General features: G+C 46.1%; 1 pseudogene; it reads right to left on the reverse strand.

The window, feature by feature from the left end:
* Positions 1 to 11061: 11061 nt before the first annotated feature.
* LOC144823065 (uncharacterized) lies at positions 11062 to 12881 on the reverse strand (annotated as a pseudogene).
* Positions 12882 to 18523: the final 5642 nt, after the last annotated feature.

The raw sequence follows: 18523 nt of genomic DNA on the forward strand, positions 1-18523 counted from the left end.
CCCACGACTGGATGAGCTCCTTTCTGGCGGACAGGAAATTTCAAGTTCACTGCCCCCCATATAAATCCAGACCAAGATCTCTTAGACAGGGGGTCCCGCAGGGCTCCATATTAAGCCCTACGTTGTTTAATTTATATATGGAGCCCCTGGCAAGACGATTGGAGTCCTATGGGGTGGATATTGTCTCGTATGCAGATGATACCCAACTGGTGATCACGTTATCTCATAATCTAGTTGGGGCTGCAAAGAACTTTTCCTCCTGTCTTGTAGCACTCACTAGTTGAATGAAGGGTAATTGTTTGCGCCTTAATGGCAATAAGACGGAACTCCTTATCATCGGCCCGTCTCCTTCCGTCTGGACCTCAGTCTGGTGGCCGGCGGACTTGGGTGCTGTGCCCTCGCCATCTGCCACTGTGAAAAACCTGGGGGTTACTCTCGACTCTAACCTCTCTTACTCCCAACATGTGAGGAATGTAGTCGGGAAATGTTATGGCACACTCAAGGTAATTCGTAAGATCTTGGATCTTCTTCCGTTTAAAGCTAGGAAATCCCTAGTCCACGCCCTTGTCACCCCACACCTCGATTATGGGAATTCCCTGCTTTGTGGTCTCAGCAGAAAGGACCTCAGCCAACTGCAATGCGTCCAGAATGCGGCGGCCAGGCTAGTTCTAAAAATGCCTAGGAGGTCATCGGGTAAGCGGGCACTTCATATCTTGCACTGGCTACCCATGCGCGAACGCATTCGGTTTAAAATCTTGTGCATCACCCACCGCATTGCTTATGGCCGAGGCCCCATCTATTTACAGAAGATGATGTCCATATACCATCCTAATCGCTTGCTGAGATCCATGGGGAGCATGCAGATGGTGGTCCCCCGCATCCGTCGTGTTCGGATGGGTGGGAGATCCTTTAGGTTTCTTGCCAGTAAATACTGGAACAAACTTCCGCTGGAATTTCGGATGGAACCTTCAGAATCGCGCTTTAGTCTGAAACTGAAAACTTACTTATTTCCCAAGGTCTAGTCTCCGTTTTCCTGTATCCCTTTCCCCGGGACGCGGCACTTTTTGTTCTGGAGTTTCTGTTTCAGTATGTATCCACAGCGCGGGGACGCACTGTTCCTTTGTGTAACCAGGTGCTTAATAAATGTTTTTTATTTTATATTTTTTTTATAAGATTACTCACAGCGGTAACCTGCTGTGTGTGAATTCCAAGACTTGAAGACTACTAGTTAACCAGAGGTTAGGCTGTTTTTTGTGAGATAAGCTCCTTTTTAGCCCAATTTACCCTGAATTGCCTCTAACACAAGGGATGTGTTACGACACCTCAGATTTCTCTCCCTGTAAATTGAACATCACCTGGCTGTATTTAGCTTTCAAATAAAATATAAGTCCAAACTCCAGAAGCACCCTCTATGTAAATATAAGTTAAAATGTAAACGGGACTCCATCAGAATCTGCACGACTCCTCACCACATCACTTTTCAGATCTGCTAAAATGAATGTAACAGCACCACCAAAACACTCTGGAATTCATCTAGGCATTCTACCATTTCAATGTAGCTTTGAGGATGACCAAACACTGCTTTTGCTCAGGTTTAGGGGCCTAAGGTAGCTGTTATAAATGGGGTCTCTATTTGGCAGAGGTATCCACCCTGTCCAAGTAGGGACCACCATTCTAGTCAGGGTAAACTAGATACCGACTAAAAGATAACCTGTGCTCACCCTCTGGTACCTTGGGATTGAGCAGTCAACCTTATCTAAAGAGGTAATGTGTAAAGTATTTTTGCAACACACACACACATATAGTAGCACAATAAATACACCATAAAAAGGCTCCACACAGGGTTAACAAAATAGACAATTCTTTGAGTAAATCAAGACCAAAACAACAAAGATCAAATAGGTAGCAGTTGAGTTATGAATTTTTAAAGAATAAAAAGAGTTCTAGCGCTTACAAGCAAAAAGCACCTATTGGGGTTACCTGGTGGCGCTGGACCGAGTCTAGCTGTACAAAAGGGGGTGGTGATGGACGGAGCATCCGAACCAATCAAACACTCACACCCAGTCAAAAGATCTGGGTTTAATCCATCACCGTTCTTTAGCCCACTCTGCCACCCCAGTTCAGACATGGCTATAGGCAAATCAGTCTGACCCTGTGCCTCATGGGAACAGTCCAGCCCGAACTGCCAAGTCATGCCTTCCCTTGCTCACTTTGCCACTGGATTCAAGCAAGCCGGGCTGAAGACGGCTGGAATGCCAGAAACCGGTCCTCTGGAGCTTGTTTCCGGTCCAGGGAAGGCATGGCTTGGCAGTTCGGGCTGGACTGTTCCCATGAGGCACAGGGTCAGACTGATTTGCATGTAGCCATGTCTGAACTGGGGTGGCAGAGTGGGCTAAAGAACGGTGATGGATCAAACCCAGATCGTTTGACTGGGTGTGAGTGTTTGATTGGTTCAGATGCTCCGTCCATCACCACCCCCTTTTGTACCGCTTTGGCCGCCATAAGTGTGGCAGGGTATGCTCAGACGTGAGTCCCTTGCTCACTTTGGCACTGGATTCAAGCAAGCCGGGCTAAAGACGGCTGGAATGCCAGAAACCGGTCCTCGGGAGCTTGTTTCCGGTCCAGGGAAGGCATGGCTTGGCAGTTCGGGCTGGACTGTTCCCATGAGGCACAGGGTCAGACTGATTTGCATAGAGCCATGTCTGAACTGGGGGGGCAGAGTGGGCTAAAGAACGGTGATGGATCAAACCCAGATCGTTTGACTGGGTGTGAGTGTTTGATTGGTTCAGATGCTCCGTCCATCACCACCCCCTTTTGTACCGCTTTGGCCGCCATAAGTGTGGCAAGGTATGGTCAGACGTGAGTCCCTTGCTCACTTTGCCACTGGATTCAAGCAAGCCGGGCTGAAGACGGCTGGAATGCCAGAAACCGGTCCTCTGGAGCTTGTTTCCGGTCCAGGGAAGGCATGGCTTGGCAATTCGGGCTGGACTGTTCCCAGGAGGCACAGGGTCAGACTGATTTGCATATAGCCTGAACTGGGGTGGCAGAGTGGGCTAAAGAAGGGTGATGGATTAAACCCAGATCTTTTGACTGGGTGTGAGTGTTTGATTGGTTCAGATGCTCCGTCCATCACCACCCCCTTTTGTACCGAGGCCAGGTCAACAGTTCAAGCTGAATGCAATGGAGTGCAGGCCGGGAACAGGAGCCACATTGGCCCGGTGAACAGAGTACTTTGATTCTGGTCACAATAGCGAGAAGCGGAGTGCAAACAACCAATGCGCTATGTCGAGCCCGCAGTCCAGGTGATACGTCAATTTCTTCATGCAATGGTGGTGAGGCGTCAGGTCCAATGAGTAAGCCTGGGTGGGGAACTCCGCTCTGCTTGCGGAGTTTGCAGAGTTTTCCTCACTCCATGTTACACGGAGCTCGCGGAGTTCTGAAAAACTCTATTCCGTGAAGCGGAGCAGACTTTCTTGCCTTGCTTGCACTTGTCAACATCAAGTTGGTGAGCGCGAGCAAGAGAAATCATCCTCCTGGTGAGATTTCTCAATGCGGGCGGTCCGATTGAGAAGACCTCCGTTCACGTTGAGAAAGCTGCAGCTCGAGTAGAAAATCTACTTGAGCGGCAGAAAGGAAGCAGCACCCGCTTGCCCCCGCATGTTTTGTGCATGTTGCGGTTCGTGATAATTTCAAGGCACGGACAAACAACCGGCCCTGAAAATTTCAGTGAATGGTATTTTTGTGAACACACTCCGCCACTCACGGAACTCTGCGTAGCACAGCAAAGTTTTTTTGCACTTTAACTCCACAAACTCCATCAAGGCTTACCGAGGAGCAAAGCGCTGGTCCAAGTGTGGTGGTCCCAAAGGCAAAGCACCGGTTTAATGTACACTGGAAGGGCGATGTGTTTATCTTCTCCAAGCAGTGGCGGCGATGTGTTGGTTCCGAATTCCGGATGTGATGCGGCGGTTTTCAGTGCGGCGCACACATTTTATTTCTGCAACCGGATCGATGCTCTGGTTCTGCTACACACAGACCTGAGATGCAACAAATTCTCTGGTACAAGTATCTGGGTCCACTTCAGTGAACCAAGCACATGAGGAGGGGTAGAGACTTTGTTATCGCTGAGTCTCAAGCAACAGGAGGCAGGCCAACAAGCCCTTGGAGGTCACCTTGGTGCAAGGCAGAGGCCAGCTCTCCTCAGCATGGTCAGAGAGCAGCAGGGCAGCTCAAGAGAAAAGGAGGCCTTCCAGATCAGTAGTCCAGCAGAGTGTCAGTCCTTGATGCAGCACAGAGTCCAGTTGTAGGTCCTGAAGTGTCTGACTTGGTGCACTCTAGGCCCCGGTACTTAAAATGAGTGGTGCCTTTGAAGCAGGGGCGACTTCAAAGAAGGGTCTTTGAAGTGCAGAGATGCCCTTTCTTCCCAGTCTTGGCTCCCGGCTATCAGCGTGAGGACAGGGCATTGCCTATGCTGGTGTGTCACACACTCCTTCCCTTCCTACCCAGGAAGAGCCATCAGAATGCAGATGAGTACTCAGACACACCTAACCTTCCTGTGTTTGTGGCTCTCTAGAGGGAATGCACAAAGTGTAGTTGTCACCCACCCCAGTGTGTTGGAGACAGGCTGCAGGCGCACAGAGCTACAAGAGCAGGAAAAAGTCCACTTCCTAAAAGTGGCATTTCTAAAATAGTAATGCCAAATCCAGCCTTACTAATACAGAGGATTTACTGTTACCATTCCATTGATATAAAACATGACAGAGCTACCCCTTTCTTCTTTTTATCTCACACAACACCCTGTCCTATTGGCTACCCAGGGCCTACCTTAGAGGCAACGTATGTGTAATAAAAGGGAAGTTTAAGCATGCCAAGTTGAAGTGGTAGTGAAATGCACATACAAGCCTTGCAGTGGCAGGCCTAAGATAGGTTTGAAAGGTTACTTGTGTGGTGGCACAATCAGTGCTGCAGTGATGCAGGCCCACTTGTAGCATTTAATTTACAGGCCCCGGGTATATGGTATTCGTATACCACTTGCAAGGGACTTACAAGTACATTAAATATACCAATTGTGTATACACCAATGTTAACATGTTAAGGGGAGAAGCACATGCACTTTAGCACAGGTCAGCAGTGGTAAAGTGCTCAGAGTCCTATGGCCAACAAAAAGAATTCAACAAGATAGGAGGAAAGAGGCAAAATGTTTGGAGTGACCCTTTAGAGGGGGGCATTTTCCAACAGTAGCAGAGAGACTGGCCTCAAGTTAGACTGTTCGCTAGCATCCAATGATATTTTTTCACAGTTGAGGTGGAATTATTGAATTCAAATTATCAACCAAGGATAGCGAGGTAACCATCTCCTTTGTTAATTCTTTGGGGCAGGCTAATCTGACTAAGGTTCAAAATAGTTCCTCTGAAGTTTTACACAATAAGCTATGTTTCTGAGAATAGAGCTGTTCAAGTCAATATTGGGACTCAAGGAGCATAGAATATGTGGGAGATACTATCCAGCACACAGTCCCCAGAATGATGCTTCCCATATTTATCAGTTCTGCCACGTACTCAGGGCCGGACTCAGGGCCGGCAGTTTGGAATGCTGCCAAGCTGGTGGCTGATTTCACTGCGGTGGGGGCTGATTTTGTTCACGGAGACCTGCGTGTGCTTCGAAATAATTAAAGCAAAACGAATTTCGTTTATCACACGCAGGTCTCCATGAACGAAATCAGCCCCTAGCTCAGCAGCATTCCAAACTGCCCGGTAGGCAGTCCGACCCTGCACGTACTAAAAACTTTAGCTCATCTCAAGCTCTCCCTCTCCCTGCTGCAGTTTTGTGTTTGCAAATCTTCTCTTGTTTACTACTCCTTCTTTGTAGGCTGGTCCTTTAAGATTCCATTAGACGCTCCCAGTAGCTAGCTCTCCTACTAGTAACTGGTTTAGCGTAATCTTGAACAATACTTTCCAGAACAACGGACTGTCTGACAAAATCAATGTTGATGAAACAGACCTAATGAAATCTTCATTTACACTACCTCTCAATTTTGTCAAATTATTTATGACATAGTATGTTTCTGATGTAGTTTATTGAGGTGGGAGACATATTTATCACAGCTCTACTCTAACTCATACCCTTTGTGCTTTTACCACTAATCTACATGGCATCTCCTTTTTTGTGATTTTACTGTCTCCACTTATGTCTCCGCCTCCTGCTTCTCCTTTTCTTCCTATTCCTTTTGAACTTTAACTCTTATTTTTTTGGGGGGAGGGAGACTCCAGGAACCCCTCATGCTTTGAATCATTCTCTCATCTCAGTTCATGACTTGCCCACTCTCTTCAACCATCCTCAATCGTTGTATGATTTTCCATCTTTTTTCTTTCTGGGTCCTCCTTTTTTACATATCCGACCCTCAGCTCCATCATGGACATCTATGAATCAAAATACCAAGGGAAGCAGACTAGAATTACATCACAGGGTGTGACATCATAGCTCCCCGATATTAGCCCACGACAAGTGGTAGGGCTGGCATGGAGAGATGTTGATCCTAGGTCCTAATTCATGTTGTCATGTGTCTGTAACGTCTACATGGCACCGCTCGCCCACGTCCCACGACGGCACAACCTCAAAATCATCTCCTACGCCGATGACACCCAGCTGATCCTCTCCCTCACCGAGGACCCCCACACCGCCAAAACCAACCTCCACGAAGGAATGAAGGCCGTCGCCGACTGCATGAGGAACAGCCGACTGAAGCTGAACTCGGACAAGACAGAGGTCCTCATCCTCGGACCCACCCCCTCAGCCTGGGACGACTCCTGGTGGCCGACTGCACTAGGAACACTTCCAACATCCACCGACCACGCACGCAACTTAGGGATCATCCTCGACTCTACCCTCTCCATGACGAAGCAGGTCAATGCTGTCTCCTCCTCCTGCTTTAACACCCTCCACATGCTTCGCAGGATCTTCAAGTGGATCCCCACAGAAATGAGAAGGACGGTGACCCAGCCTCGTCAGCAGTAGACTGGACTACGGAACGCACTCTACGCAGGAGCCCCGGCCAAACTCCTGAAACGGCTCCAATGCATCCAGAACGCCTCCACACGCCTGATCTTCAACACCCCTCGCCGCAGCCACATCACACCTGACCTGAGAGACCTGCATTGGCTCCCTGTCAACAAGAGGATAACCTTCAAACTCCTCACCCACGCACACAAGGCACTCCACAACACCGGACCAGCGTATCTCAACAGCCGTCTTAGCCTCTACACCCCCACCCACCAGCTCCGCTCCGAAGACCGCACCCTTGCCACCGTCCCCCGCATCCGAAGAGTGACCGCCGGTGGCAGATCATTCTCCCACCTCGCCGCCAAGACATGGAAAACCCTCCCCATCTGCATACAGCAGACCAAAGACCTTCTGACCTTCAGAAGACTTCTCAAGATCTGGCTCTTCGAACAGTAGCAGCGCCCTCCCCCCAGCACCTTGAGACCCTCACGGGTATGTAGTGCGCTTTACAAATGCTATAATTGATTGAATGATTGATTGATTGATTGATTGTAAACCAGTGAGGCACCCAATGGATCTATTCCCCAGACCACCGTTTTTTGTACTGAATGTAGTTTTTTCATTTGCTCTCTTAAGAAGTTATTTTTGTAAAATGCTATCACAATTTTTTTTTTAATACGCCCGCCTGTAGGTGGGAGTATTGGTAAGACTAGCCTGCGAGGTTAGTCCAATCATGCACTGTTCTCACGGTGTAATCCCACACCTGTTCAGTTTTTCAAGTTAAATTAATTAATTATGCCATCATTTTTCATACTTTTTAATTCTTCTTAGTTTCAACATGATTCATTGTACTTTTCATAAATCATAAGTTCATCACAATCTCTGTTTTTGAAAATCATATATATACATTGATTTTGATGATGTTCTCATATCATTTTATGTTTCAGTCAACATTAACATTTAGCACGCCCGCCTGTAGGTGGGCACATGTGGTCCGCTTCAATGCGTTTTGTAAAAACATTTCAAAATGGCAGCCTTTCCGTGCACAAGTGTGTGCAGGCACAGGCAGCAATTTGTGAATGTTTTTTGAAATACGAATTTACAAAAATCATTTCTAAATAAAACAAGCAGCGGCAAAACCAAAAGGGCAGCAGCCAAATCCAGACCTATTGGCTTAACCAATGCTTGTTTATTTTTGGGTCTTGCCTACAAGACAGTGCAAGGTGTCGGCGGCGCATGACGTATTGTGAACTTACAGTGGTCTTCCAGTCGCCTGATGCTTATCATTAGTTGACTTTACGTCACTCTCATTTGTTTGCTTATTATTCAATGGCTTACCTTCCTTTTCTTATGTTTGTCCTTCCCTGGATCATGCCCTCTTTGCAACCCTTTTGATTGGCTTATTTATATCCTTCCCCTGTTCATTTGTAGGGAACTACATTTTTTTCTTTTTTATTCAGCACTCAATGATAATACATGTGTTTTCTAGCTGTCTCCCTCGTGTGCTACTTCTCCCCTCATATACCGACCCAATCTGTGCAGTGTAGCTCCCCACCCTTACCAGCTAATCTGTAAAAGCACAACATAGATATTTTTTCTGGGGTAGGGATGAAGAGCAGGCTAAAGGGTTGTTTTGGTTTTATCTCCTTCATTCCACATATTGCTTGAAAGCACACGTTTGGCACACAAATTTATTTATTATGCAACTTGTATCGCGCAAACTAAACCCGAAGGTGTCAAGGCGCCTATCAAAAGGATCACAAAGACTTTTATAGTGCTGGAGGAAGGGAAATCTGCTGAGGCAGAAGGTGCCTGGACTACTGCAGAGGACAAAATTGCTTAATTCTCTGGGAAGTAAAATAGGCCCTCAAAAGTTTTTCTCTTTATATTTTCCTTATTCTTTTTAAATTCTGTTCAGAATTTCTTCACTAAATAGTATTTGAAAAATGTACTATGCCATTTATGAAGATGGAAACATCGAATTACATGTATAGATTTGCGACACGGGAAATGTTTGTTTTTCCTCCGTTTTTTTTTCTTTAAAAAAAAAAATACTTGATATACAATTATTGGCAACGCCAACAGCTCAACACTTGCATTATAAACACATGAACATATAGGTTTTGCCAGTGCTTGTTGCAGCGGATATCAACAAGACCCAGGGCTCCAAACAAGGAATGTTCTTCCTGCCCTGCAAGAGTTATTTCAGTACAGGAAATGAAACACATATATTCATCAGAAGGCACTTTGGTCTGGAGCAAACAAATCAGTCAGAGGTACTCACTGCATTGCAAACCTTTGACAACAAACAGCAGGGCCTATTATCATCCTCTCTCCATGCCGGCCACATCCATTTTCGCAGGGAGGCCGCACACTCAGAGATGTCTCCCTGGATTTGCTTTTCTACTCCTGTCATCACGAGAGAGAGAGGTCTAGCACTGCATTTAAAGCAGGCAGAGCCCCAAAACGAGGGTGTTTATTATGTCCCCTGCAGGATAACATTTAAATTCACCAGTGTGTGCATCACACTCACTTCAGAATATATTTACTATGGTAAACAAAAACATTCATAAGTGCGATGCACATTCTAAAAAATGTATGTTTCCCGGTTAGAGTGTAGCAACAGAAAAATGTTGCTTCTAGTCTTGCCACTGCCTTTGTTATTTAGGAGACATGGGGTGGGAAGGGCGGGGCAGGATTGGCAAGGGAAAACCAGGCGACCCCTGGCAATGCCTAAATGACATCCCTGAGCTCTGTTTGTAGAATCCGCTCCATCGCCATGTATAATCCTCCTCCTTGCTCTACTCGTTTTAGAAATGTAAACAACAAATTAACACATTATAGTTTTGTCTGGAGAAAGCTGCCATCTAAGGAAAGTACCAGTTGAAGATAACTGGCGTGTATCAAGTGGATTCACCTAGACATAAATATGCAACTACAATCCGATACAACTAGTGGGGATCCTGTATGAAGCAATTAAGAGTTGTAACTTTTGAAGGATGTAATAATATGATTAGCACTTCCGGGTAGGTTGTTGGGTTTGACCAGGTGCCAATAAAACATGTGGCTTACTCCCCAGTTTTCCATAGACAGAAGTGGTTGTAATAGTATTACAATGGGTACATTAAAATTTGGCAAGGATAAATCAACTAGGCTGATAACCAAGGATTTTAGTAAAAAAGTATACAGATTTTATTATTTCACATACGATATCGTTTGCATTTTTATATAGGTTTGACTCAATGAGTTTTTATGTAGTGTCACAGTGTGGGTATCACTTCCTAGACTCTACTCTTCACATGGGATCTCAAATCCAGGATCCTGTGTTACCATCTCCTGCATTCTTTTACATGGGGTATCAGCAAAATAAAGCTTGGCGACATTCTCTACATGCAGCTCTTTATGTGGGGTCTCAACATATGGTGGCTTGGCACGGTTCCCTACAGGGCTCATTCTAAGATCGCTAGTACCGCTTGCCTGCATAACTGCCTATATCATGGCTCTCAGCCTGGAAGATCCTATTACTGTTACCTCCATTTAACTCTTGCATTTTCCTTACAGGAGGCATGCCCTGACATGCTTTGAAGTTGTTTGGGTCTATACACGACGTCTCATCCAAAGGCAGCCTAACACCCTATCTACATTTTATACTTTATGCTAAGTTTCATACAGATACATTGTGGAACTATTTGCGTCCCAATCTAGAGGCCAAGAGTTCACCTCGAGGCAGCTTGTGATGGCTCTTTTCATTACTTTGCGAATGTTCACATCCAGAATCCCAGGCATGGTTGTAATGTTGGTATAATGTCTAATGCTATGTTTAATGCTTATACATCGCACGTCCAGCGTGCAATGCTTTAGATGTGCATTGTTGTATTAATTTGAATGTGGCTCACACATGGAGTGTCCACTGGAAGGGGTTTGAATGGCATCAGTCAGTTGCCGTTCGATCATCTGACTGGGAGGACGCTTTGTGTTGTGGGTGGAGTACTTATTGGAAATAAGCGCTTCTTCTTCAAGATACGCTGTTCCGCATTTCATTTCAATGATTCTCTGTTTCTGTCAGTCGATACTCAATTTAGAAAAATTTACCAATGCCCTTGAATTATGCTCCTGTTTGTACAGCCTCAATCTAGGGGTGATTGGTTCAGTTGCCAGAATCCTGTACCTTAGATGGGTTTCTCTCCTAATGAGAATCTTACCTGCATCCTGATCTTTATGCGTAGCCTCATCTCGAGATCTCTTGATACTATTCCTTGCATTTTGTTCTCTGTGATCCATCTCGTGCTGTGGCGATTTGTCACTACTCTGCTCTTCTCGCTCTTCCACTGGGTCTCATCCAGTGGAGGCTTGGTAATCTGTGCATGGTGCCCTTCTAGCAGACGTCCTTTTAGGGGGAACTTCGCCCTGATCTCCTCACTCTGCTCTTTGCAAGGAGTATTGAGACGTTGAACACTGTTCTTTCCCCCTGAACCCTACTCTTTTGGAGGTAGCTCTCCAGATGAGCCTTTGATACACATCACCACATCCTTCTTGTGAGAACAACTAGTGGCTGCTGCAGCAGATACGTCGTTACATTTCTCATGTAGGTCAATACTTCTACAGTCATCTTTGGCTTCAGCTGACAAGTCAATCTCGTACCCTGCTTGCTGGGATATAAGACTGTGCGATTCAAGGCTACACTGGGCAGCTTTTAAAAGTTCCAAGTTATCGAGTTTTATGACACTTGGAGGGTTGGCTTCAGGGAAGTCAAGAGATGTCGAATAAATGCCTTTAGCCACGTCAACCTCTGGCGAGTTACCTGGCATTATCACTAGACCGAATCACCCTATGCTCCATTTTGCGATCCTCCAGAGAACCTCCAGTGGCAACCTGTCTCCCTAGGTCACTGTCAACAATACATTTATCATTATGGTTGCTTATGGGAGCAGGGGCGGTATGTAGGTCGGCGTTTTCTGCAACATCGCTAATCTCCAGTCCAGCAGATTGTTTACTTGCATCAAGAACTAGGGCACCCTCAGTAGATGAAACCTTTGTACTGCTCAAAGGAGGAGCAAAAACATCCTGAATGGCCCCTGTGCTGTCACCCTGTGTAGCAAGCCCATCTTGTCCCAATGGCCCGTCTGGGTTGTTCTCTGCAAGTGTGCTGCTGTCCTCTTGAATGTCTCTTTCCCCGCTTGCCTCCCCTTCAACACTATCCTCCTCTTCTTCTTGGTCTCCGGCAGTAGCGTTAAGTCCTCGGGTGTCACGGCATAGGCTACAGTGCGGGTACACCAGGGTGGGAATTACAGTGTGGGCCCGCAGTTGGTATTCGATCTTGTGGCCTCGAAGTCTCTTGAGATAGCAGCTCTTCATGGCCTGTGAGGTGTGTCTGGTGAGCTGCACACGGCTCATCTCCTTCCAGACCACTGTGCCCGTGACAGCGGCACCGACAGGAGCATGGTCACGAAGGGTCATGAGGATGGCCAAGTCTTCGGCATGGGTGAAGGAGCTGCGGCCATTGGAGTGACCCGGGACTAGTTCATGAGAGCAGCTTAGTTGTGTGGTGAGCACCTCGGGACCAAGCGGAAGGCGTCAGGGTCTAGAAGTTCTCCGGCCCGCACACACTCTGCCACGAAGTGAGCAGAGATGTAGACGCCATGCCTGGCCTTGAAGCCTTACCCGGGTGGTGCCAGGAGCAGTGCCCTCGGCTGTCGCAGCCGGCACAATAACCCTCCCCTGTGCTCGATGAGTGGGGACAGCAGCCGCTTCCAGGGCACCGGTGGCACGTAAAAATGCATACGGCTACCATCCTCCTGAAGAAATAGGGTGCTGGAATGAGTGAGAGGTGCAGCAACTAACTATTCAAACTCTTTCAACGCCTCTAATGAGGAAGACTGCATAGTAACTGGCCGGCAAAACGGGCGCGCCTGCCTGTCTCCAATTCAAACACAACCGTTTACGCTTGTGCTATGACTGAGCCACTACACTAACTACTGCAGGCGTTAATTGGAGATCAACAGAGTGCTACCTGAAGAACAGAAGTGTTCCATCTCAGAATAAAACTCAAATCCCTTAATAAAAACTAAAAAAAAGAGGACAGAGTCACTACTCTAACTACTACAGGAGATGAATGGAGAGCTACAAAGCTCTACTACCTGTAGAATAGAAGTGTCTCATCTCAGGAATGAAAACATCCTCAATGTCCTTAAAAAAGAAAAATCTCAAACTAAGTGGAAATTGAATCAAAAACAAAACTACAGAAAAAAAACCAAAAAAAACCCCCGAAAAAAAGCCAAACCCCTAAACGAGGACAATCAGTCTAAACAAGCGTGGCCGCGAATGGAGCTGCTTCGTCACTCTGCTCTGGGCTAACAAGTGGGAGGGGTGGGGTGAGTGCGAGAGAACACACACAGCGATTCCCTTGCGGGAGCGAGCAAACATATGTTGACAAAGCTCGCTCCTGCAAGGGAATCGCCAAAGGTGCACGCATGCGCGCTTCGTAGGCGAGACCTAAAAAGGATGCACTATAGACAATTTTAAGAATATCTGCTACTATGTGACAGTGGACCAAAGTAAGGCAAGTATTAATTATAGAAGCATTGGTTACCAGATGCTGTACTAAATGGTGAAAGAGCTTGATGTTAGCTGAATACATAAAGAAAGAAATGCTAAAAAAGAGAAGTAGTGTGGCAAGAGATTGAAGATACATTTAAAAAAGAGTAGAATGTGGTGATGCCAGAGTCACATTCTTAAGAACACGTTGTGCTGAAGGCTGGAAGGTGGAAAAGCCATGTATTATTAGCCTCTGGAATGGCAAGTTCAAATCCATGCAACGCAAGCACTAGCTTGGGGATCACGAAAGTACCTTGGTGCTGGTGGAGAGTTGGTTAGTCAATGGTGTTAAGGAACAAAACCATATGTAAAAAGACAAACCCCCAAACAGTAAAGCATTGCCCTCAACCACGCCTTGTGCAGCACAAATGTACTTACAAAATAAGTTCTCACCCTTTGTCTAAAACCGACATAGTTTTAGTCCAGAATGTGATTGGATTCAGTGTGAATTGTTTTCTTTTACAAGGATGTGACCGTTTTTTGTTTATGAATATTGCTAACAGACTTTTCTGATGGTTTTAGCCTTCTATCAACTTTGCACTAACAGTGGTGCAGGAGGTTCCAGCCCTGCAGCACAGCTTACTCAAAGTGCACTTCGGAATTTGCTAATTGACCTTCAGCAGGTAAAGCCAGCACCACTACCAGTACTACCCCCACCACCACAACTATATATCATATTTACAGAGTTGCAGCCGTACCTCTTTAGTTAAGATTGACACATAGATTCATAGGAAATCCAAAGTTTGCATCCATAATAAATTTGATTTTCCCTGACCCATTTGCACCAACCTTGGAGGAAAGAATGTATACAAGCATGTCTTACAGCGTGACAGACTTTGTGCCAAGGGCTGCAACAGTGCGGGGGGTTCCTACATTTGTTTTTCAGGATGATGTACTAGAACATCACTGGCAGAATGTTGTCTGCCACAAATATTCTTTTATAAATATCATCTATAAAAATTGTGTTCCATTGGAGTTAATATTAGCAAATCTCTACCCAGTGGGGCAATATTCAGGGCACAATATTTACGTAAACAGTGTTTCTATTCAATATTTTGACATACCATTTTTTCCCAATAACTAATTTAATGAAATTTCACATAAAAAAACGTTTGTGCTATCATAATTGTGAAACTGCTGAACCAATGGTCACGAATCTTTTATCGCATTGAAGCCTTTCGATCATTTGCTAACTTTTCTTTCGTTCAGAAAAAATCCACAAGAAGAATAATGGGAGGGTCAAATTGTGACTGTAAAAATCTGCCTAATTCATAAAATGTTGACAAATACCCGACTGGACTTGCATGGACCGTAGCACTACAGTACGCATGCACAATAATGATAAGTGTTTTACTACCAGAGTTCACAAACAGAGAAATCCAAGGAAAGTCCCAAAAAGGATCAAAATAAGAATCAATTAAAAGGATGGTGGAAGAGATTTGCAGCCTGATTATAAATGATGGGTAATCCCACCCACTTATGGATATCTCTCCTGACCTGTTTGCCAGGCTGGTGAAAGGGAGAAGCAAAGGGACCCCCAACCAACCTTCCTGGTCTTGCCAGGACTATACAAGGCTATACAAGTTATTCTCCTATCTCGCTCAAGGGTGGGGGGGAGTTAAGTATTTCCTTCCCTGACTTTACCTTCAGCTACAGCAAGAATGCATGGGGCTCATGCCCCCTCCAAAGTGTTGGGGAGCATCTAATGTTGCACCAGCACAGCAATAGCTTCAGCTTCCCTACTGTGTGCTACCTCCCCACCATTCTAGCGATAGGTTAGAGAGGCGTTTAGAAAGAACCCTCAATAGGTCTGATTTTCATTTTAAGTTACAAGTCAAGCCTATTGTCTTGCCAGTATTGCAGCCTGAGAGAGGCACACAGAGGGGCTACTATGGCCTGGACAGGTTGGCTCACTGGGCATCATGAGAAGGCCAGCTAAGATGGGGTATAGCGGCACAAAGTGGCTGCACACCAGTTGAGGGCGCTCGAAGGGTCTACAGTGGATCAGGGCACATAGAAAAAAGTCCTCTAACATAGAGTACCTACAGAGGGGTGGGTGCTCACATAACCGGGCTGCATGCACAAGGCGGGGTGGTCACGAATAGGACTGCAACGGGGGCACATGAGGACCACCAGGGGCAGGGCTGGGTAGTACACAGGGTCTGAAGGGGGACTGGTGCACACCGAGGGGATGCATGGGTAAGAAAGGATGGCACATGCGGGTGCAGGTATTTGTGAGGTGAGAGTATGTGTAGGGGCAGCATGGGCTGAACGAGGTGTCATACAATCACTTCAGGATGGATAAGGGACTGCACAGGGTCTGCAGGAATCAGGGACACGGAGAGGGGCAGCCTTGGCACAGAGTGGCTACAGTGGAGAGCAGGGGATCACATAGAGTGGCTGCAGAGGTGAGGCCGAGTGGGAACACAGAGGGCCCATGGAGGGGCAAATGAGTGTCAGTAGGGGCAGGGCTGAGAGGTACACTTGGGCTGCATTTGGGACTGGGGCACACAGAGGACAGGTTGGTGCACATGGACTGTAGGTAGGTGATTGTGTGGGGTGCACCAAGGTGCAGCAAGGGTGGGATAGGGCATCATACAGCAGTTGCAGAGCAGTTAAGGGTGTGGAGAGGCTATGGTGTATGTGGGACATATAAAGGGCAGGCCTGGGTACATCCCGCGGTTACTGTGGGACACAGTTAACACATAGAGCGGCCGAAGGGTGAGGCAGGGCAGGCACGCAGGCAGTCAGAGGGGCAAGAGAGAGCCAGCTGAGGCATGGCTGGCTGATACAAACTCTGGACCGGGGCACGCCTAAAGGATACAGAGAAAGAATGGAATAATGAGTGGATTCAGGGGAGGTTGGTAACACACAAGAATGGCACAGGGTGGAAGGGCTCTCAGAGGGACTGCAAGAGAAGGACACAGTGTTACATAGGGACTGCAGTAGAGTTGAGCACACTGCAGATTTATATGGGCCTGAGGGCACATAGAAGGGTGGTGGAGGCTAGCGGAGGGCCTGTAAGGGGCAGTACCACAAAGAGGGGCTGTGGGTACAGGCACAATGGCTCACAAAGGAGGTTGTAGGGGGTTGGTTCTTCAGGACTGTCAGGGGGACACATAGAGAGGTTACATGTAGTTAAAAAACGCAAAAGTACCAGCAAGGCAGGGCAACACATAAGGCCTGCAGGGGAACCTGGGGCCCACAGAGGGACTTCAGGCGGTGGGGCACAACGAAGGGAAGCAGAGGAGTCTGGTGACACACATAGAGGCTGCAGGAAGGGGGAAGGGGCTCAAGGGGCATATTGCCATAGTCCATTAATGCACAACACCGGAAACCAGCTCAATGTGTTTCTCAGGACCCTTCTTTTGTTTAACATGATGGTACAGATGCTTTCTGTTTTGTTTCAGATTCCAGCGGCAGTGGGGGAATGCTATGCTCAGCACTGTATAGAAACTGCTGTCCGCAGTTGTTTCAATGGGGTAAGTTCTGAATATTGTGTTTTTATTTTTTGGCAAAGGAGCATCATATTCTAAACGGAGTTAAGCGTGTATTTATTTACAGATGTATTAAACTTACATCACATTAGAGCACATACTGTTGTATTATTTCACAAAAATCACATGCCCCTGATCGCACATCTTGTTAAATGTAGGAACAAGACAACCACTTACACCCCAGTGATTCAAAATAGCAGCGGCCAATATACCTGCAAGTTTCAAAGGATGTCCATCTCGGCTTACTCATCTCTGCTTCCTGAGTGAATTCTTCGGTGTGTCTAAAGCTAGATATACTTAGTGAATCTGCAGGGTGCCTGTGGGCATGTACCATAGGAGGTTTGCATTTTATTTAATATGTTAGATCTGACCATCTTTGGCATGGTATTCCCTCATTTATTTTGCTTTCACTACCCTATTTTTTTGAGCTTCAGTTTGGGAGCAGATAATAAATGCTTCTTCCACTCATTTTAATTGTAATTTGTAATCCTCTTTAATGATAAAGTCAGATTTTACATTAATATTCTGAAAATACTACTTTTAGATAGTTACCAAATTTGATTTTCTGCCAGTATCCAGGGTCACATGACTGTCAGTGGCTCACCTATAGTGTGATCTGTATTCCTTCCAGACCTGGGTTATGACGTTACGTTTTAACTGACATTTTCATCTTTATGCAACATGGGTCCGTAAGAAACATGTCTGGGCTTTTGGTGGCCTGTGTTAGTATTACTGTGTCTTGAGTGAGCTGTGGGTTTGCCTCGTGGTCTCAGTACAGCCTGAGGCAGGCCAGATAGCTAAGTCCTGGAATTGCATCGTTGCTGTGGGCATGGATGGTGAATAGCAGTAATGTTCGTCTGCCACATAATTCATTCAACTGCACTATAAAAAAGTGAGTTATTTGTTGCATAGGATGTGGTCCTACCCAAGTAATAATTACAAAATCTTATTGGGCCGACACAAAAGTTCAATCAATAAACCTGGTCTCAACCCTGCTAGTAGTTATGGCATAGACACAATGCAATAAAAATCCTTCAACCAATTTCTAACAATAAAGAAAACTTTTATTAATAAAAACGACACAAAAATGGCTAAAATCCAATTAAGGGAAGCAGACTTATGATATTTAAACGTTTTAAGGTAAAAGGTGAAAGAAAAAGTAAAGCACTAATCAGAAGTCCGAATTTGTGACTGCTCAGAACCTGCATGTGAATTTAGGGTGATTGCAATGGAGCGGAGGTTGGACACACCCAGCGGCTCATTCCTGTCCAATACTTTACCTTCTGGCATAATAAGTGAAGCTTCAATGAAATTCTAAATCCTCCAGCAGGGCAAGGTTGAAAGCTGTATCTGTCAGGGTCCTCTCGAAGTTGGATAGGCACTGGAATAGGTTCTGCTGAAGCCATTTGTTTTTGTCAAGAAAATCTCGGGTT

This window comes from Lissotriton helveticus, chromosome 3_1 (assembly GCF_964261635.1).
Source record: "Lissotriton helveticus chromosome 3_1, aLisHel1.1, whole genome shotgun sequence".
In the NCBI taxonomy this organism is placed as follows: Eukaryota; Metazoa; Chordata; class Amphibia; order Caudata; family Salamandridae; genus Lissotriton; species Lissotriton helveticus.